Raw genomic sequence first — 23,039 nt, 5'->3', positions numbered from 1 at the left:
TCCCACAATTTATAGATCCCCTGGGGGTAGCAACACATGCTCCCTAGAAGGCACCAATACAGGGACTAGTATAGTAGTTGGTACAATAGTAGCAAGTACCCCAATAGCCACAACCATAGGGTCCATCACAGGGTCCACCACCACAAGTGAGATAGAGGGCTAGATAGGTGTAGATCCCCAATGTTAGATGGGGTTAGATCCAAGTACAAGTGGTAGTGGTGGCAAGCAGAGTCAACAACAGAGGCAGAGGGTGGAGAACTAGGCACCCACAGAGTAAGCACCCAAGATGCTCAATGAGGAGATGTAGGAGTAGCTTTCCATAGGATGTGAAGATGCATTTTGATGATACAAGGAGTGGATTTGGTAGGCTTCTTAGAAGATCAGAGAGCTAAAGATATAGGTAGCAGTGAGAGATGCATAGATCACAAAGCAGGAGCAAGAGATTTAGCAATTACGAGATCGAGTGTAGGTTGCTGAGCAGAGGGTAGAGGTGCTATAGGATGAGGTCTGATTATAGATGGCCCAAGAAGCTTATTAATTTGTAGTATACTCTACAATTGTGCCCAATGAGGCTCAACAGGTTCCTTAGTTTTCATAGTATGCCCAAGATTTTGGGGGTGCACATCCTTTTGCCTAACCAAATATGCCACCTCTACCCCCTCCTTCAGCTACTGGGGGTGATGGTGTAGGACATAGCTAGCTATATGATATTTTGAGCACCAATTTTGATTTTGTCTATGTATCAATTGGTTTGCCAACACCATTTTGTATCATTTTTTTATTGATAGCACTTGAGTAGGGCTAATTTTTTTACTAAAAAACATTATATATATATATATATATATATATATATATATATATATATATATATATATATATATATATATATATATATATATATATATATATATATATATATATATATATATATATATATATATATATATATATGAGATTTTGAGCCAAATTTAATTGTGTACATGTCATTGTTAGTGTTTTTTATTTTGATGCACATGAGATGTTGATGTATGAATTTGATGCCTATGAAAACAAACTGACACCTCATGAAGTGTTGTATGTTTTTTCTTGATAGTGACAAGTATCCCATTGAGGACAGTGAGAATAAAAACTAGAGAATCAATCACTTGTGTAGCCATGGAGAATTCTAATATGCTTGAAGAAATCCACAATCCCCCATCAGGAAGGATGGAAATAGAGTTTCCATTGAATTGTGTACTTATGCAAGTGAAGTATGCAATGCGAGACTATGTTGAATGCAACCCTAGGTCCGATTACCAAGCCTCAACCATTTATCATCACTGAGCATAGGGCAAAATTACATATGTCTTACAATTCCCACCGACATTGCAATCATGGGAATATGAATAGGACATATGTTATAAGTTTGTCAAGATGAAATGTAAGCATTCAAGGCACAAGAAGCTAGAATGACCAAAACATTCATCCCTTTTGATATAGCAAGTTAACATAAGCATCAGAGCATAAACACTAGGATGACCAGAATGTTGCTTGCATGGTAGACACACCAAACACATGAGAGATCCATCTTATACTAAGTATTCAGTAAGTATTCTGTCTATAATGACCCTTACATTTGTAACCTGAGACATAAGTGTGCTAAATATACTTGCAGTGACCCATACATTCACTTAGTAGGATGAGTGTCGGTATATACTATAGCATGAAGAGTTCACTCTAACAAACAAGGAGAAGAACCAACATTAGTGATGTAAATCATACATTTTCTTAACACAATCAGATGCTAGTAAAATATACCACACATCTCACACTAACAAACTTTCCAAAATAACCAAAATTCTTCTCACTCTGACATATCGTGCACAAATAATTCTTCTATCACCTTGTAATCTCATTAGGGTTTGTTCTTTTTTGCCAATAAGATATGGCTAAAATGATTGCAATAATCTCTATCATTCTTTCATGTACACTGATTTGTTGCCAATCTTCACTAATCAAGTTGTAGTCACATAAAGCATAGTGAACATAGATATGATATCTAGACTCATTCTACTACACATATGTAGGCTCACATACATAATCTTACCAACCACTAAATTTGTTGATCTAATAAATAGACTATGATATACAAAATTTTATGTTATCATCAATGAAAAAACTTGTCATTGATACAAAAAGTCTACAATTATCCAGGTGCCTACAAAGTTCTCAATTCCTAACAAAGAGAAGAATGAAACTATGTGAAGAAGAGAGATATACATACAAAAAAATTTGGTTTCCTATTGGGGTCTACCATTTAGGATTGTAGTTTATTATTTACCATTTAAGATTATGGCTTTTGATTTTCAATTAGAGTTTACCATTTATGATTATGGTTTAATATTTACAATTATAATTATAATTAGGGTTTCGTATTTAAGACGAACCATTTTTAGGGGGATAACTAAGTATGATGGTTAGAGATATGATTATAGATAGGGTTGTGATTTAAGGATATCTATATGGAATTTGGGTTATTATTATATAGTCATAATTTTAGTTAAAATATTTTCATAAATATGGTTCAAATTGGAGCTATAATGATTGTTAGGTTTTAACTATAAAATTTAAGCCATTAATTTTTAAAACTAAATAATTATTAAATTACTAAAAATATATTTTAAAAAATAGTAAAAATAGGAAATTGATATGGCCAAGGATTTGGGAGAACTCTGCAAGTGGTCTATTTCAAGAAAGTTGTCTTTCCTTCTCAAAAATCTAAGCCTCCTCTTGTTGGTGTTTCCCCAAATTGCTTGGTTATACTTGAGAATATTTGTAGCATTTGCATTTTTTCTTTTTCTTTTCTTTCATTTTCTTGACTTTTTGCATTTTATTTTGGTCTTTTCATGCCCTATTATATGTTTAGTTTTGCATGTGTTTTGGTTAAAATCAATCTACTAAATGTCATTCTATTACTCAGCCTCTCTAGATTTTACTTGCATAAAGATTTTATGAAAATTAATTACGGAGGTAAAATTGTGGAGAATTTTGTGGAGGCCAATGTCATTTATAATCCCACACCAATAGAGTCTCCCACTGACATTCCTCTCATTTCTTCTTATAAATCATCTTACAGGGTGATCATTGTAGACATTTCCACCCTTATTTTCACATTTATAGCCTATTTCAATGGAAGAATATCTAAAAAATCAACTATTTAACCAAATATACAACAAGGTGTAAGAGCTAATGGATATGGAGTGGTATTCAACCACATGTTCCAAGCTACAAAAATCTAGAGGAGGAGAAGAGGATAAGGATCCTTCCATGGCTTTAAAATGCTTTTCATTTCTCCCAATAGTGATATGGTAAGAGCCATTAAAAATGAACAATCTAGATTGAAGAATATTGCTATTTTTGTGTATAGATAATATATTTCTTCCTGCCAAGAATTTTTTAAATGATTAAGGTTTGAGGCCAAAAATTGGCCATCCATGTTAGTTTTAGTAGGATGATTCAAAATGGTCTTTTTGTAGTTTTTGTCAAGAATCATGTAGTGTAGTGCAAGAAAAAACCATATTGAAAGGATTTTGGAATGTTGGGAAATAGTTACTTAGGGATTTCTCTTGGACCACTAAAGGTGACTTTGAGTATGTGATAACCATATCCTTGCCCAATTTGATGGAAGTAATAAATTCACAACTAAAGTTTTTCCTTTTTCTGCCCCAAATCCTTAAACCCCTAGGCTTTGTTATGCAAGTGGAAGAGTCCAAAGTTACCCTCCTTCACCTTAATGCATATTCTTATTCTCTTTTGAACTAAAAATTGATATGTCAAAACAAATTTAAGTTGAGTTAGAGGGTGAATTTTTTTATGGGAGGTTCACCTTCTTTAGAACCTTATTGCATGCTTTCATTATAAACTTAATGGGCATGATAAAAACGACTATCTAACTCTAGAAAAAATTAGAAAGATTTTAATATTAACAAAGATCCTAAGTAAAAGGTTCTAGTAATCCAAGCAAGACTTTTATGAATAATATTAATAATTTGGTGAACCATGCTAGGAATCAATCATGAGTTTCTCTTGATAAGTTGGGGTTTGTTACACTTTCTAATGCCTTATATGAAGTGAAATATGATATCATTTAGGTTGGTATTCTACAATAAAATATCCCAAGGACCCACTTGATTGTTCCTCAAAATCTAACCCCTTTACCATTTGTATTCAAAAAGATGTTCTCCCCCCTAGAAAGAATACACATTAGATAGCCCATGGATCCATTAATTCTAGAGATGAGAAGAGAAGGGGTGCTAATGCAGTCTCCTTGGTGCAAACCTCTTCCTCACTTGTTTTCCCCTCCCTCCCTAATAATGGATGGTAAAATTATTGAACCCTTGCCTATTGATGTCCCCTTTTTGGAAAATGAGGGTCAATTTTATTATTTTGTTACTAAGAGAAAGAGGAAAATCTTTGATATGCCTTCTCTTTCTAAGAATGTGATGAATTATATTGAGCATAAGAACCCCTAAGCGATTGAATATTTCAAGAGGATCTATAAAAACCAAAAACCTACTTCCTAATGATGTCTCTTAATATTAAAAATTTTAATATAAGAGGTACTAAAGTTCCTGACAAAACATATCTGGGTAGATATGGAGAAACTCCTTAAGAAGTAAAGACATTATTTATCTATGGGAAATCAAGGTTGTGGGGTTTTAGGTCGCATCTAATCTCAATCTAATTTAGGATGATGCCAAATATTTTTTCTCAAACCATGAATGGAGGGGGATTGGCCACCCTAATTGGCCCCTACCTAGCTCAATATATTGTTAAGGATGTTTTCTCTCCTTTTAATAGAGCACTTTGTGTTACTTTCAACTTTCACAACTGGTGTGGGAGCATACATTGGATGAAGATTCAAGAAATATTTCATGTTATAAAGTTAATTAGAGCCTTACACTTAAAGCACGATTAAATAATGAATTATTTATGTATAAGGATTAATTTAATCCTAATTGATATTTAATATGTCCATTTATTATGTTTAGAGTCATATTGTCAAGATAGATGAAAATTATCAAATATGTAATAAAATTGTCATAAAATATTGATAATATATAAAGATCATGTAAGGGAGAAGGTGAATGGTCATTAGTGGTAATTAGTTAGTTATAGAAATTTAAAATACTTTAAAATATGACTTCTTACTCATGATTTTTATAATGTAATGGCTGGGAAAGCTCAAAGAAGAAGTAAATAAAGAGAATTTTTTTTTTTGAGTTTTATGATAAATATCTAGGTTATTTTTCCAGAAATCCAAATTCTCTTTTTGTTGTCACACACACATGCAAATTTATACAGACTTGCAACTTATATTTTTGAAAATTTATTTTAGTTATCTTTCATTTGGCTTTGATTTGGTCAAATTTCACTAAGTTCTGCAAAAGTTATGGCCATTTTGGTGACTACAAGTCTAAATCTGTCCTAGAGTTGGCAATTTTGGAAAAAGTTTAATAACTTTTATTCTATTGATTGGATTGTGATATAAATTGGGGAAAATTATTATAAATTATCCATAGAAATGGTTTTCTTTGCATCAAATTGGTATCAGATCTTTTAAAAAGGTCAGGGAAAAGGTGAGTTATGAATTTGTGTTTTTTGTGACAGGTTGAGGAGAGAACTATTAGATGCATGGGTTTCATATTGGGATTTTCAAAAAGAAAAGGAAGAGGCAAAGAAAAGAGAGGAAGAGGAAAAAAAGAAGAAAAAAAGAAGAGAAAGCTAGAATGAAACAAGAGATAGAAGAGGATATAAGATTCTTAATGAGGGAACTTTAAAAGGGGAAGAAAATTGATGCAGGAGCATCCAGAGGTATAAGGCAAATCCTGTGTCACCAAAAAAAAACAAAAAAACTTAGACTTAGTTTCTATTTCATGCATTTTCATTTTCGGATACCCATTTGGGTCAAATAAAGGTTCCAACTCTCATAGTTCCACTATTAGTGTTTTGGGTTAGAGTTTTTTGAACACCTTGGGATACATGTAAATGTCGAAAAATAGGAGTATGTAATTGAGCCATCATTTTGGTGAACTAGAAGGTGTAAATTGGCCAAATGAATGTAATTGAAATTTAGAGCATTCCAGAAAAGAATCAATAAAAAGGCCCTACGGTTTGAAAGTTATTGTAGTTTTTCAATTTTTGGAGGCCTCCTAAGAATGCTTCAAAGTCAGGTTAGGGGCATTAAATAACCTTGAAAAGGGATGAAAAATGGGGGATGAGTGAAGCTGGTCCATAGGACTATAGAGCACTTCGAGAGCTTTTTGGAAATGTAAACGGTTTGTCAATCGGAGCTACAGTTCAAAAGTTATGCCTCCTGAAAGTTTGATTACTGTTTCTAAATTCTTCTAATTTTGTGCCAACTTCTAATGTGACTTCTAGAGCCTTCTATTTGGTTGATGGATGCCAACTAGCACTTTCCAGAATGCATTCCTAATCCTTAACCCTCTGAGGTCTATTTAAGAACAATTCTGGCATTGTAAAAGGCAGTTAGGAGTGGCGTTTGAGAGAAGGTACTAGGAGAAGAATTTATCTCCAAATTTATGCTATTGTAAGCCCATAGGGCATGTTTTGGAGTCTATTTCTCTTCACTAAGTGTACTAGCATATTTTTACAGTTAATAAAATTCTCCCTTTCCTGTTGTGTCCATTTTGTGCTTGGGTTGTGTCCCCATCAAAAATTTAGAGAGAATAAAAGAGGAATTGAATAAAAATATGGACAACAAAAATAGTGATTTGGAGCAGCCATGCATTGAGGATACAAAGGCATGTGAAGATGGAATAGAGAACTTGGTTACAAATAAAGAGAAGAGTTGTCCATTGGAAGGACAAAGTGAACAAATTGTTGCAGATATAAAAACAAGCAACATGCATAAAGATACTCTTATAATAGACAATTTTAAGGAAAATATTGATGCCTTAAAGTTGAAAGTTAGAATGAAATGAAAAGAAGAAGAAATTTGGATTAAGAAATTATGATTTGGTCTCAAGAGAAGAGACTATAGAAGAATTTGTTTTGGGCTATGAAAGGGCTCAAGTATTTGAGTATTCTCCATATTCTCCATGTATGGAGATATGGCATGTTTATGGTGACAAGAAAGAGGAGCTTTATTGGCAAGTATATTTGGTGGAGATACAAATGTATTTTGTAGTAGAGCAGGTATATGTGATTAACTTGTTGCTGAATTTTAATGAGCAGCAACAAATGGTTTTCATGTTACCAAAAAGAGGCAAACCAAAGATTAAGATGAAGAAGGAAAGACAAATCCAAGTGATTCAAGGTCAAGAAAGGACAAGATTGTAGCTAGAAGATAAGTATAAACCTAAAGTGAAGATGAAAAAAATGTTTTATCTTTTCTAATGTTTATTTTGTAGGTGTTTCTAAGAGGACTTGGAAATATTTCAAACTTGGGAGTATGGTGTAGGAGCACACATTGGATGAAGATTCAATAAATATTTCATGTTGTAAAGTTAATCAGAGTCTTACAATTCAAGCATGATCAAATAATGAATTATTGATGTAAAAAAATTAATTTAATCCTAATTGATATGTAACATGCTCATTTATTATGTTTAGAGTCATATTGTCAAGATAGATGAAAATTGTCAGATATGTAATTGTACCTGTGAAATGTGGGCCTTTGAACCTCACAGACACCTCGACATAGTCATTACCTACAAAATCATCCTGGAATAAACATTGAGTTGTTTATCTAAGAGGTCTGACAGAGCAACCTGTCACCTTCTGTTTAGAAGGATTTTGCTTATTTAATATCCTCAAAGATAAGGCTCAGGCAACTAGACCCTCTAAGAATGAAGGATTTAAAGATGTAACTAAATCTATATGGAGATGCAAAGTAATCTAGAATGGTATATTCAATTTAGTCTTAATACATATAAAAGAAACTATATTAGAGCATATGCATATTATATTAAAAATGATTCTTAATCTAAGAAATGAGAGTGTATGCTAATAATGAGTAAATGAGCACACAGTTCAGCAAAGTTTCGATAGCAATTCAATTCAACCTCTATAATGAGGAAATGAGAGTCTCTTAAATAGACTTTCCTAGAATCCATCAACGATTGAGATTGATTTCAATCAATGGTCAGGATTGAAGATGAGGTTCAATTAAGGTGGAAGATTCCCAAATTAGAGGGAGTTAACTGGCTCAGATCTGAGTGTAAGAGTCAGTCAACTCAGATAGACTTCAGTGTGAGAGCAAGTGATTTGGGTCACTTCTAATTTGATCAGCAGTGAACTGGGAATTTCCATTCTTGAACTCAAGATAAAATTAGGAGAGATATTTAATTTAATAAAATGAGATATGCTCTCATAATTACCTTTTTCTATTTAATTAAATAATTCTATTTAATTAATTAGAGACACTTTTCTTATTTAATTAAATAACTCCATTTAATTAATTTAGGAATAACTCCCCATTTAATTAAATAACTTTATTTAATTAATTTAGAATAGGCATATTTATTAAATTAAATAAATTTAATTCCATATTACATTAGCCTTAGGAGATAATTTAATTTAATAAAGTATGAATACTTTAGATTAAATTACACTAAAATCAAATAGGTTTAATGTGGCTGATATGAGTGTGTACTATAGGGATTAAATAATGAGTATGATGAATACAGATTAGGGTTTTCTATATCTGAAAATTAAGTCAAGTATTGAGTAGCAAAATGAGAATTGCCTATTAGAATAGGTCTTAAGAATCGATCAAAAATAGACCAGAATTGGTTAAGATGGCAATGAGCCAATTTTGGGGTATTATAGTAATAAAATTGTCATAAAATATTGATGATATGTAAAGATCATGCAAGGAGAAGGTGAATGGTCACTAGTGGTAATTAATTAGTTATATAACTTGCGAAGCCTTCAAAGTATGATTTATTAGTCATGATTTTCAAAATGTAATGGCTAGGAAAGCCCAAAGAAGAAGTAAATAAAGAGAAGTTTATTTTTTTTAAGATTTATGATAATTTTTTGGGTTATTTTTCAAGAAATCCAAATTCTCTTTTTGTTGTCACATGTACATGTGAATTAATACAAACCTACAACTTATAGTTTTGAAACTTTATTTTAGTTATCTTTCTTTTGGCTTTGGTTTGGTTGAATTTCATTAAGATTTGCACAAGTTATGGCCATTTTTGGTGATTGTGGGTCTGAATTTGTCTTAGAGTTGGTAGTTTTGGAAAGAGTTTAATAACTTTTATTCTACTAATTGGATTGTGATATAAATTGGAGAAAATGATTTTAACTCATCCATAGAAAAGGTGTTCTTTGCATCAACAACTCCTTGGTAGTGTATTTGTAATATCTATGCATCTAATGATTACAAAGATCAAGTTGGACACTATGATTAGCTCTTTAATCATCTCCCTAATGCATATTTGATTTTTAGTAGTGATTTTAATATGATGGATCATGAGAGTGATAAGTTTGGGGGCTTTGATCACTCTTGAAAAGGTAATGAATTCTTCTTTTGGTTGATCTATATATTGTTCCAATTTTCCTCCACTATCATTGAAATCAATAAAGAGATATATGCTCATATTATGCTTAAAAGATCCATCAGAAAAGGATGTCATGTTGGGTCCCTTCCTTGTTTTTCATTGTTCCTAATTCCCTCCACTATATACTCAGAGCCTCCAACCTTTTTGCCCTACTCAAAGGTATCTCCCTCCCTAATAATGATAACCTTCTCAACATACAATTTACAAATGATATCAACCTTTTCATTAAACTCTCAAAGGTCAATTTTGACAATATTATTTCTAGGCTTCATTTATTTCTATTGTGAATTTGATGCTAAAATTTCTCATCGTAAGTCTATTATTTAGGGATGGTCTAAAGTTGGGTCTAGTTGGGTCATTGATAGGGATTGCTTATAGGATGGACCTAACCATATTGTGAGATGCTTAGGTATATCATTTTTGGCTCAACTCTCTCCCAAAAACATATGGAAATGAGTGTTATCCAAGATCATATCAAGAATTGAAAATGGAAGACCCACCTTCTTTCTTTAGGGGTAAGCTTACATATTATCTAGAATATTTTCTCCTCCCATGCTCTCCTTCATCTATATAACTATCAGTTTAATTATCTTGAAAGAAATTTGAGACATTTCTTATGGTCTGATGGGACATGAAGATAAAAGAGGTGTTATTTGAAGTGTGAGTACACCATTCCAAATAAAGGTGGGGGATTTAGACTCAAAGATCTTAGAGAACACAGTCTTGACTTGACCTCCAAATGGGTTTTTAATGATCTGAAAGGGAATGATTCCTAGAAATTTTCAATAAGGAAAAAATCCAATTGTTGAAAACAACATTCAATTTTTCTTCTCAAAGTAATAATAGAATGTCATGTGTCAGAGTATGCATTAGAGATCATCATGGAGAAGTGTTAGCTATTAAATCTTCTCCCCTTCCTCAAGGTACAAACAACATGGAAAAAACTCACACTCTATTTGATGGATTAGTCTTAGAAAAATATGGTGGGTTTCATAATATTCAAGTAGAAGTTGATTCTATGGTTATTATTAATGCGTATATCAAAAGAGAATCACAAAATTGGGAGTTAGAATATATTTTACAACAAATTTGGTTGCTATTAGATTCTTTTGAAGAGGTTTACATTTCACACACTCTTAATGAAGGTAATGCCTTAGTATATTATTTAGAAAATATGGGATGTGATGGCTTGAATATCATATCTTTAAATCTAGTTGATATTATTACTAAGGATAATGAGATCCATAGATTGATTTTAATTGATAAAAAACTATGTAAGCAGTAAGCTTGAAGTCATTCCAGTGTATGCCTAGGTATTTTCTTTGATATTATCTATGTGTATCAAACAAGGATGTCGGGTTCTTTCCTAATTGAATCATCAAATCAATTTACACACACACACACACACACACACACACACACACACACACACACACACACACACACACAGTAGTTAGTCCACTTTTTCCTAAAAAAATAAAATTATTTAGTTGTATATTGTCATTGATATTACAAAAATGTCAAGCTTAATTGAGCTTAATTGGGCACCAAAGGAAATTCCAATATTAGTTGAGTAGAAGTTAGTGTCAACCAAGCTTGGTCAGTCAATGAAGGAAGTTAGTGTTTTGGTTGATCATTGCAGGAAGTTATGTATTAACCAAGTGATCAGTCTAGTGTTAGCCAACTATCAATTGATTAATTTTGTCAATTAATTAGTTAATACAAAATGACTGAATGGATGTCAAATGTTTGTATGGAAGGATATTCAAGATGACTTGACATTGAGTATCATATATATGAAAGGTCAAGTTGTGGATTGAATTAAGAAATAGGGAACAATGTGAAAGAAGTGAAATGAGAAGGATATCTGATTATGGATAGAACATCTAAGGAGAAAAAATGATTATTCTAATTAGGAAGGGTCAAGAAGATAAACCAAAATAATGATCTAAATTAGCAAAGTTAGTTACTTCAACAATCAAGTCAATCATTTTTACTCTCTAACAATTGTAGTAATAAAGAAGTCTCTTAAAAGAGGTTACTTAACAATCATTTTGTAAATCCTCTAACAATGTGGCATTTCTAATTGAAGTGTATGAAGACCTCTAACAAGGCCACTCCTAACAAGGTCACACTTAACCATGTGTTTTGTAACCTTTAACAGGGTTGGATCCTAATAGTGCTTACTTCAAAAGAGTAAAACTTTGTAAGTAGTTGCATTGATGGTTTTCCCAAATTGGGTTTCTATGTTAAATCTTGGTGTTTCATGTGTTCATGTTATTTTTTTAATGCTTTATTTTTTTACAACTAAGTTACTAAAGGTTAATTCACCTTAATATCCAAAGACTACTTTGTTAACCAAGTTATAGTTCTAATTGAGTAGAGAAAGGATTTGATTTACTAAGTGAGAAGTTTGTATTGACATCTAAGGGACTTGGAATTATTTTTGTGATAAATCTAAAAGGCATTAAAGACTATGGTTTATTGTACAATAAAGGAGGAAACTTTTAGTTGAAAATTCTTTATTGATATAGATTGGCTTGGAAGTATTAATGATAGGGAAAGCATCAGTGGAGTAGCATTATTTCTTGCAAAGAGGTTAGTATCATGGACAAGCTAGAAGAAAAATTACATTTCTTAGTCTATAACAGAGGCATAATATGTTGTTGTAGCAGTTAATTATTCTAACATAATATAGATCAAGCAACCACTTTCAGGAATGAAGGAAGAAATCAAAGATCTAATGATTATCTATTGTGATAACACTAGTGCAATAAATATATCCAAGAACCCAGTGATGCACACTAAGAAAAAACACATTGCAATCAAGTTCCATTTTCTAAGGGAATTACTTCAAAGCAAAGTGGTAAGATTGGAATATGTGAACACAAAGGAGCAGGTTGTAGACATATTCACTAGGCCATTACCTAAGGATGAATTTTTTTATCTAAGAGGTAATCTAGGGTTCATTCCCCCATTAGATGATCACTAAAGAATAAATTAGTGATACATCAATGGATCTTCATTGGAGAAATATTGGATTGATGCAAGATTGTTAGAGCACATTTCATATTAATCAATACATTAGATATATTAAAATTTTATAAAGTCTTTGGAATTTGATGTCAAAGAGGGAGAGATTGATGTCATCTCAAAGAAAATAATTAGAGGGAGAGATTTGTAGAAGAGAAAGAGAGATTGATAACATAAAGTTTGAAGACAGATGACAAAATTAAAATCTCAAAAGGAGTTCTCACGGATGAAGAATTAGAATGAAACTGAGGTTATTATAAAATCTTATAATTCATTTTTTCTCTTTTATGACATATTGTGTTGCCATAAATTCCAGAGAGGGAGATTATTGAAAACAAGAATTCAATTGTATATTGTAATTGTAAGGCCTCACCCGACCCATCATGGCATGGATATTTTACTTACATTTTGATATTCGAGACCTTGATATTTTCATAGGCTTAGATGGATAGTGGATTTTCCTTATCTATGGATTTTGATACTTTAGTAGTGTTTTACATTTTTATATGCACTAAGAAACTGTTATTGTGTAAGAAATGTTCGAACATATATGGATGTAGCTTTATGATGTGATATTATCAGATTTTGATGCAATGCAAATGTTAACTTGATCCTAATGATTTTAGATTTATGGATAAATGTTAAATTGATTATGATGTTTTATGACATGTAGATGAATGGTTAGGATATGTAGATAGATGTTAATTTGATAATGATGACTTATGACATGCATATTTTGATATCTTAACATTTCAAATGGAATAATTGAAAGACTAGGAAAAGAAATTTAATTTAAATTATGTTAATGTAGATATTATTATTATGTGCACTTATGTAGTATATGTTTATTTGACCCCTTGGACTACTGATGCTCAAGTTTTATGTGCAAGAAGAGGAACCATGGATATCTAATGGGGAAACAAGGTATAGACACATGTTTAAATGACTCTACCAAGGTGAATCTTTGTAAGATTTGTAAACCTCATTGTGATGTGTTTATTTTGTAAATGTGTGCTATATGTGTATAGTATGCATTTCATGAGTAGGTTTTGAACATGTCATGTGTGATGTATAGTGTATTTTGTGTGTGTGTCACTTGACACTTGTATTCGTTATGTGAAATGACATGTTCTCTAATGATGGATCATGTGGCCACCTTATTCTAAGTAAAATGCCTTAATTGAGAATTTTGATTTATTGCCCTAAATTAGTAAAGAAAACAAGGTTATCACCATGAGAAATTTTGAATTTGAATTACCTAGCATTGGGAGGGCCATAAAGTAACTCTAAGGTGAGTTTGTGACAAAAATAAACCCTACCCATGCTAGTACCTTAAGTTAGGGGGCTAATAATGACCTCTAGGGTGCCTAGTTGACCTAGGAGACCCCAAAAAAATTGCATTCTTAGTTGAATTCGAAAATGAGAGGGATATATAGGGGTATGGCTAAATTGGAAACTCACTTGGCCACTCTCTATCTTTAGAGACAACTAGGGTTTGGAGAAAGAAGGAGCTCTACTACAACTATCCATTTCCATTTTCTTGGAGTGAGTTTGGTACCTTTAATACATGGTGTTCTTCATTTTGTATGTAGATTAGATGTGGTGTTCTTCATTTCATGGTGAATTTTTGGAGTATTGTAGTTGTGTTTGTGGAAAAAGATCTTGTTGTGGTGTTGCATGTGAGAAGTTTTGTGTGAATCCTTCCTGGAATCTTGCTTGTTTCCATGTTATGTGTTTTGTGTAATGGGTGTGAAGCATCACTCACCCTTGGGAGGGAAGAGATGCTTGGGTGAAGGGGTTAGTTGGGATCATACATGTAGTTGAGGAACTCTCCCATGTGTGGAGATGATTGTATATGTTCAATGGAATGTGTTCATCTTGCTTACTTGCATTTTTGGAGGTATACGGAGGTGTGTGGTTGAGGAACTCTCCCATGTGTGGAGATGATTGTATATGTTCAATGGAACGTGTTCATCTTGCTTACTTGCATTTTGGGAGGTATAAGGAGGTGTGTGGAGGGGAAGATATTGTAAGCCCCGAAAGTGCATGTTGATAATGAGAAGATGTGTATATTGAGAATCATATCTTTGGAAATCCTCCTCATGGTGAGAGCCCACCTTCACCCTATACTTGATTCATTTGTTGAATCTTTGTGCAAAGCCTTGGGATGGGATGTGTTGTAATGTATTGTGTTAAATCATGTCATATTGTTGTGAGTATGCATGGCATGTGAATGTGTAGTATGCAACTATTTATGCCTTGTTTCCCCAAGCTCGGTGGGTGGCCTCCTTGAGGCCTAGGTTGGGAGGTGAGCCTCCATGGTTTCCATTTGTCTCTCTTTTGCAGGTATTCACTTGAAGAGCTTGGAAGTTTGATGTTCATGAAGTTATTCTTTGCATAGGAGAAGACTCATTGTTATCGTGTTGGAAATGGAGAGATAAACTCCACTTGTTATGTAAAGAAATTGTATTGTAAGAGTGTAGTTATTGCTTCCAATTCATTTTCCCATAGAAAGAGAGTTTTGAATAATGTATGTATCAAATGGTTCTTCCATTGTGTATAGCTAGATATGGTCATTCCACCACCCTTGTTCATGCTTGATATTTTGTTGAAAGTAAATCTTGAATGGAACATGAAGGAGACGTTTTGCAGTGTTGATGTTGTCTTATCTATACTTAAATTTGAAATGTGTTGCAAGAAAGAAATTTGTGTCATGATATACCATTAATAATGAATTGGACATTACCTTTATGATATCTTTATCTCCTCAAATGACATGAGATTAATTTAGTTGCTTGATGTTAGTGTTGAATTCAAATTAGTTGTAAGATATGAAATTGATAGTAATGAATTTGTAGATAGATTTAAATTGAATAATGCACTTGAAAACATGATATTATTGAAAATTAGAATCAATGGATTTCATACAAAACCTATGTTAATGTATTTTGTAAGTAGACTTGTTGGAATATGATAGTTGTTTTATAATAGTGTTGCTTATTTGAATGGAAAATTATAATGCAAAAATCCCATGTTGGAACAATATCAACCCAAACTAAACAATTTGAGGGATTTCATGAATGAATCTAGGCATGAAGTTAAGCTTAAATAAAAACCTGTAGAAGCATACAAACTCTTTGGAAAATGTATGGACAACAACAAAAAAATCATTCCCCAAGTTATAGACATTAAAATATTAAAAAAGCATAAAGTCACATTCATAACTATATAGATATCTTAAGAAATAAGAAGAAAATACATATATATTATTTAAGTACCCCTTCCTTTGAAGGCAACCAGAGGCATTTATGGGTTGATAGGCTTAATGATTTTAAAAAGTATATATAATAAAATCTAAGTAGGGGACTTGCAAAATTGCAAATGGGAGATATAGTTTGTCAAAAGTCAACTTGAGCATTTATATTTCTGCCCTAAATAAGACTTCATCTAGGTGCCTCAAGCTAGGAAAATTTAGTAAAGGTGTAAGAGGGCGGGGGGGGCTGTCTTGTCATCTACTCCCCATTTTCTTACTGCAGACGTTAACCTATGCAAGGTGGTGATGGGAAAAGTAGGGAGCCATGCTTGTAATAAGGGTGTGTAAAATGCTTTAGTATAAATGCATGACTTGTCAAAACTGCTTTCCATACTAGGCACTCACATGGGAAAGCTTGTGTTGAAGATTTTTAAACCACCCACCTCATGTTACATGCTTGAAACATATATTTACTCTTGCAAATCTTATCATGACTCTGGCAAGTGTCAGAAAACCCACACCTCATTCCTTAGGCACCTTGTTCTTGGAGATTTAGCAAGGTATAAAATATAATTTTATTTCTATCCTTGCAAGTATGCCTAGGTAGGAACACTCTCTGTCAGCAATCATGACTTGGCTGGAAATCGATTTTCTCTTGGGAATTTAGGAATGTTTGGGTTTATGCAAAAATAGAGTAAATACTTTGACTTGGGAAAAGGCATGTAGGCTTGTCTTTGTTTGCAAAACTTTTTTTTAAAAAGCACATCCTCCATTAGTGTTAAGTTAAATTCGCATGCCTCGGTAATAGTGTTAGGTTGGGGTTTATGAAATTATAGAAACTATTAAGGTAAAGTTAATGTGATTTAAGGAATTAACAAACTAAGGATAGTGTTATGTTAAACTAAACAAGAGCTCTTTGAGAGTCAGAGTCACTGTCTTTAGAGATCATAGCAAGGCTTAGTAGTTGTGAGCATGTGCTTTGAAAAACATTTTCAAATGTTTAACAAAATATAGTTTGTATGTAGCTGAAAATATTTTAAGTTGAATAGTCTTTTTTTTTAATAAAAAAAGTTGAATAGTTTGTCTGTGAAGTTTGATGATTCAATTTTTTTGTAAAATTTATAATAATTTGCTTATCAAACATAAAAATAGAATAAAAAATATTCTATTTATAAGTTAAAAAATAAAGATTACATAATATCTAATTTTATTTTCAATATTGACAGTTTTTAAAAAAAATTCTAAAATAAAGTTGGAAAAGCCAAGACTGTCAAATCATGGAAATTATTTATATGTAAATTTCTTCTCTATACAATTCTTCTAATTATAATATTTAAGAATCAACAGCATACAATTCTTGTAATTATAAAATTTTAAAACAAATTATCTAATGATACTATTTTTAAACTAGGAAATAAAAATAATAATTGATTTATTGATAGATCGAGTTTGAAAACATGTCTCAACAAACATTATTAAGACACCTAAAATAATGTCTTACATCTCAACCTTTTAAATTAAAAAAAAATTAACTCCAACTATTTCCAAGATAGTAAAAATCTCAATATAACAAACATATATTTTAATCATTATATTACTTACATGTTATAAATCATTCCTAAATATGTTTTAAAATGATCTTGACTAGCAATAAATTATAATTCACTCCTAAATATGCTTTAAAATGATCCTAGCTGAATTAAAATACCTTGAAACTCCTATTCTCTAAAATTATCACATTCCTAAAATTAAAAAAAGAAGAAGAAAAATTAGCCATTTATAAATTGTATTCACTAATTACCTCCAATGCTATAAAAGAAATCCAAAAAAGTAAAAATAATAACCAATAGTTACCAATCATTTGAAAGCACTATTATGTAATTGTGATATCCCGTTACAAAGGTTTTTGTTGTTTGACAAGGGGAAAAGGTGAAAGCAGACAACTTAGAGGGAAGAATCAAATTTACATGTTAAAAAGGGCATTCCATAATAAATGAGATGCTATGTTTGAGTTTCGCTGCCCAATGCATTGCTGACTACATAGCTGTCTAATGGAAGGCGTTGGGGTGTCATCTATTTTAATATAATCCACCTCGAGAACAAATTCAATAGAATACCCGACTCCAAATCAGGGAAGTAACCATTTAATCCCCTGGGAAGCCACGTGACTTGTAGTTTTCGACAGGGGATTCAATGACAAGACGTGCATTAATAACATTAATGGCGGACAGTTGCTTATTTATTTTGCATGGATAGCTGTTTATGCCTCTACAAATTTTAAGAAAATCAAAAAATTACAAAAACAGTAGGAAAATATACTTAGCCAATAGAAAATTGAGGTTGTTCATTATTAAATGACAATCCTATCAATAATAAATGAATTGCATTAAATCTGTACCATTTTCCATGACTTATGCCTATGAATGCTAATTTTTGTCCAATATTAATATTTATAAAAACAAGAAAACCCCAGCAAAAATTGTCTTAGCCAATCAAAAATTTGAAATAAATATATAATAATCTTATTTTCCTAATCTAACCTTTCAAACTTTGAAATATGATAGATGGATATGAGGACAAAAAGAAATAGGGGGTCAAAATAAAACAATAGTTCCCTACCTTATATTAAGGCAGAGACTAATAAGTGTCAAGTCAATATAGGTGGGTTTTCTAGGAAAAAGAAAAATGTATTATTTGTTTATGACTTGTTTTTATTAGTTCTTGCATAGGCAGGTAACTTATGCTTTGGCTTAGTCCATTGTATTAATAGCTCCACGAATCAGATTTTAGATTTCATTCATATAGTAATGTTTGCAAAAGGTTTTGTAATTTGCATATTTTTTGGAATTGAAAAATACAATTTTTTGAAAACCTTATTGGCTCATTATGAAAAAGGCAATGAAATTTTTTAATTTTCTTCAACAAAAATACAACTATTTTTTCCAACACCTCTATTAATGCAAGCATTAATTGCAACTTTATCTTTTCTTTTTTTGTGACAAGTGGATAAATTTTATTAAAAAATAATCATTTTCCTAACACCTCATGAATGCATTAATTTCAATTTTATCTTTTCCACATTTGTGACTAGTGGACAAACTTTTTTAAAAAAAGACAATCACTTTTAATTGATGTTTATTTTTGTAATTTGTAAAATGCTATTAAATATAGATATTTTAATCAAGTAAAGGTATTTTAATCAAATATAGACATTTTAACTCTTTTAAATTGTCAATTTCTAAAAATTATTTTTTATATAGCTTAATTTCATATTTATTTTAATTTTAATTTATATATAAGTTTAAATTGGAATTTAGTTTCTTTTATTTTGACATATCTAAACCAATGCTTTTAATAGATTTATTGTTTATTTTTTATTTTTATATATAATTTTTATTATATTGATATTTTTAATTTATACTTTAAAATACATAATACTAATTTTGTATCAATTTTAATAAAGTTCAAATTGTTTAGCTTTGTATATTATCAACTTTATTTATGATAAGTGTGTTTGGTTTTTTTTAAAGCATAAATGTTATTGTTAAATTAATTTATGTTTATTTATTTTTATGCATTAGATTTAAGCTTAAGAATATTGTCCGCCTTCTTCAATTAGATGAATTTATCGCTTAAACAAGATATATCAAACAATTTCATCATTAAAATTAATCAATTTAACTCTTTTAAAAAAAATAATATAATTTTATCTATATCTTTTATATAATTAGTTCATAAATATCTTTGGTATCATAAATGTTCTTTACGATGTCATCTAATTTTAATTTACCATGATACTATAATATTTATTTATATATTCTTTTACTATTTTAATTAATATATATCATTGTAGTTATATAATTTAATAATATACTGACTATACTCTGTAATTTAATTTAGCTTACCACTATAATATTCTATTTGTCATTACAATTTTTTTATTATTTTATTAAACTAAATACATTATATTTTAACCAAAACCTACTTCAATCAACCATAAAATCATGAAGGCAGGAACTTGATATTGGATATTTTAGTTACAATATATATTTTTTTAGATAATATAAATTAAAAATAATAATAATAATAGTGATACATTGTTTTTAGATTAATTGCTAAGAGTAGCATAGGTGGAAATGAATTGATGATAGTTTAATTGATGATTAATCGAATATTGTATGCAATGTAATAATATTAGTTCATTATATTTAATAGTAATGTTAACTACTAAATAAGAATGCATATTAAAATAGTAGGTATGGTTGTGTTCAAATAATAATAATTATTGAATATTAAAAGAATGAAACTATTAAAATAAAGATAAACTCAATATTAATGGAAATAAAATGATTAAAGGATAAAACTCCTTCGCTTTGCATCCCTAGATCTTCACCATTACTTTGACACAAATAGGGTTATTCTCGCACATCATAAGGTTTCACAATAAAGGCTCGTATCCATAGCATCTCAATGTAGTTTTGCATCTAGTAGCTAGTAACCATGTGTTCCCTCATAAGAAACTTGAATTCATAACCCTAGCAGGATAGCTTTGTCCCTTCATCTTACTTCATCACACCAAGATTAAAAATAGATTAAGTCTTTTTCTTTACCTTCAGATCTTGTTAAAGAAAAAAAAAAAATTAGTTGTGTTTGCCATGAAACAATATGGGCATGACAGTAATTGATGTTACATAAATGTTGAGCTTTAACCAAGCTTAGTTCGGCACCAAAGGAAATTTTAGTACAGCCAAGAAGAAGTCAATATCAACCAAACCTATTTGGTCAATGAAGGAAGTTAGTGTCAACTAAGCCTAGTTGGTCAATCAATGAAGTTAATGTCAACCAAGCCTAGTTGGTCAATGAAGGAAGTTATTGTTAACCACATTTTGTCGTTCATCGAAGGAAGTTTTTTATTAACCAAGTGATCAATCTAGTGTTAGTCAGCTATCAATGGATTACTTTTGTTGATTAATTGCATAATACAAGCTAACTGAATGGATCTCAAATGGTTTTATGGAAGGGTATTGAAGTTGACATTACATTGAGTATCATATATATGAAAGGTCAAGTTGTGGATTGAATTAAGAGATGGGGAACAATGTGAAAGAAGTGAAATGAGAAGGATATCTGGTTAAGGAAAAAACATAGTAGGAGTAGAAAAGAATATTCTGATCAAGAAGGATCAAGAGGATAAACTTGAACAATTATTTGAATCTGCAAAGTCAGTTACTTCAACAATCAATTCAATCATTGTTACTCTCTAATAATCATAGCAGTCAATAAATCTATTAATAGAATTGACTTGACAATCATTTTGTAAATCCTCTAACAAGGTGGTATTTCTGATTGAAGTGTCTTAAGACCTCTAACAAGAGTACTCCTAATAGGGTGATTCAAATCCTCTAATAGGTTCACACTTAACCATGTCTTTTGTAACCTTTAATAGGGTTGGCTCCTAACAGGGCTCACTTCCAAAGAGTGCATTTTTTTAAATAGTTGCATTGGTGGTTTTCCCAAATTGGGTTTCCACATTAAATCTTGGTGTCTCATGAGTTCATGTTATTTCCTTAATTCTTTATATTTCTACAACTAAGTTACTAAAGTTTAATTCACATTAATATCATAAGACTTCTTTGTTAATCGAGTTATAGTTCTAACTAAGAAGATAAAGGATTTGGTTTACTAAGTGGTAATTTTGTATTGACATCTAAGGGACTTGGAATTATTTTTGTGGTAATTGATTCACTCCTCCCACCTCATTTACTCCTTCAATTTTCAACACACTTATTTTTGACATATAAAAGAAAGTAGTGGAAAGATATCTCGCTTTTAGACATTGTCCTAGGTGATTTTAAAATCAAAGTTTTTGGCTCTAAGATCTTTAAGTCTATTTGGATGGCATTTGACTCATGTGAGGTGTTTTATTTTCTCTAATTATATTGTAGGAGGATTCCCTACATTCTCTATTCTAGATCATTCACTTTGCTGGGGCATCTATCTTTATTCCAAACATTTAGCTTTTACTTAGCCTTGATCTACTAAGAAATGGTAAGACCTTGGTATTATCTTTGTTGTGATATTTTGATTGATAATTGGATGGGTTCTTGGAATGAAATTTAAAATAAGTCCTCTATTCCTACATCCCACAAAAATACTTACTTTCTTATCTCCAATTTTTTGGGACAGTGATTCCTAGGTAAAATTTATACTTGTGATAACTTAATGTTGAAATTCAAAATGAATGATGGTGATATCTTCAATGTAATGTCTACAAAGGAATTTACAATATGATGAAGAAGGATAATTACATCATTAAAAATATTAATTGTGCATGGAATTTAGATTGGCCTAATTTTTGATAGATTTTTTTACATTGGTTTTGTTTTTTTCATCCATGTGTTGAGCCTAAAAAATTATGTTTTAGGTGGCCTCTCCTCTTGAAAAATATTTGTGTTGGGTCTATTCTTTCCTCTGTTGGTTTAGATTTTATTTCTTGTTATCTATGTCCTAATTCTTTTTAGCACCTCTTCTTTGATTGTACTTATGTAAAATAAATTTGGTGTATCTTCCTTCCTTTCCTTTTAGATTGGAGTTAAAAACATGGCATATCTATTTATTATGCTCTCACCAGTTTGATCGATGTTTTTTATTTGAAGCTTGATAAGTTATGGTCTATTTTTTCTAATAAGATTCTATGGCATCTCCAAGTGAGGAGAAATGAGGACGTCTTCCAAATCTATAGGAGAAGTCTTACTAAGTTTAATATTAAACTCACATATTTTTATATCATGTCATAGGTTTCCTTGGTATTGGACATTCCTAAGGAGAAATTCGTGATTCTTGTTTGCAAAGGGGCCATGTTGATTTACAAACAAGAAATTGAATTTGTACTATTTTAACACCTATAAGAATATTCTTAATAAGGAGCATGAATCTCTCAAATATCTCACTAAAGAAAAAGGCACTGGCATTCAACCTAGAAACAAGAAGATTGTAAAATATAGAGAAATATACTTTGCATCCTAGGATAATCCTATCACTACTGGACTTGTGGTGGATCCCCTTCTAAAAATATTTGAATGTGACACATTTGATGTTAGTAATAAAAAAAAATTGGTCCTTGGCTTTAATTATTATGTTAGTCTTAATCTCTACAATAGATCATTATTTTTTGGAAGTCT

This window comes from Cupressus sempervirens, chromosome 3 (assembly GCF_028749045.1).
Source record: "Cupressus sempervirens isolate cs-2001-9-10 chromosome 3, ASM2874904v1, whole genome shotgun sequence".
Taxonomy (NCBI): Eukaryota; Viridiplantae; Streptophyta; class Pinopsida; order Cupressales; family Cupressaceae; genus Cupressus; species Cupressus sempervirens.
The sequence above is the reverse complement of the archived record's forward strand: the minus strand, read 5'-3'. Positions refer to the sequence as shown.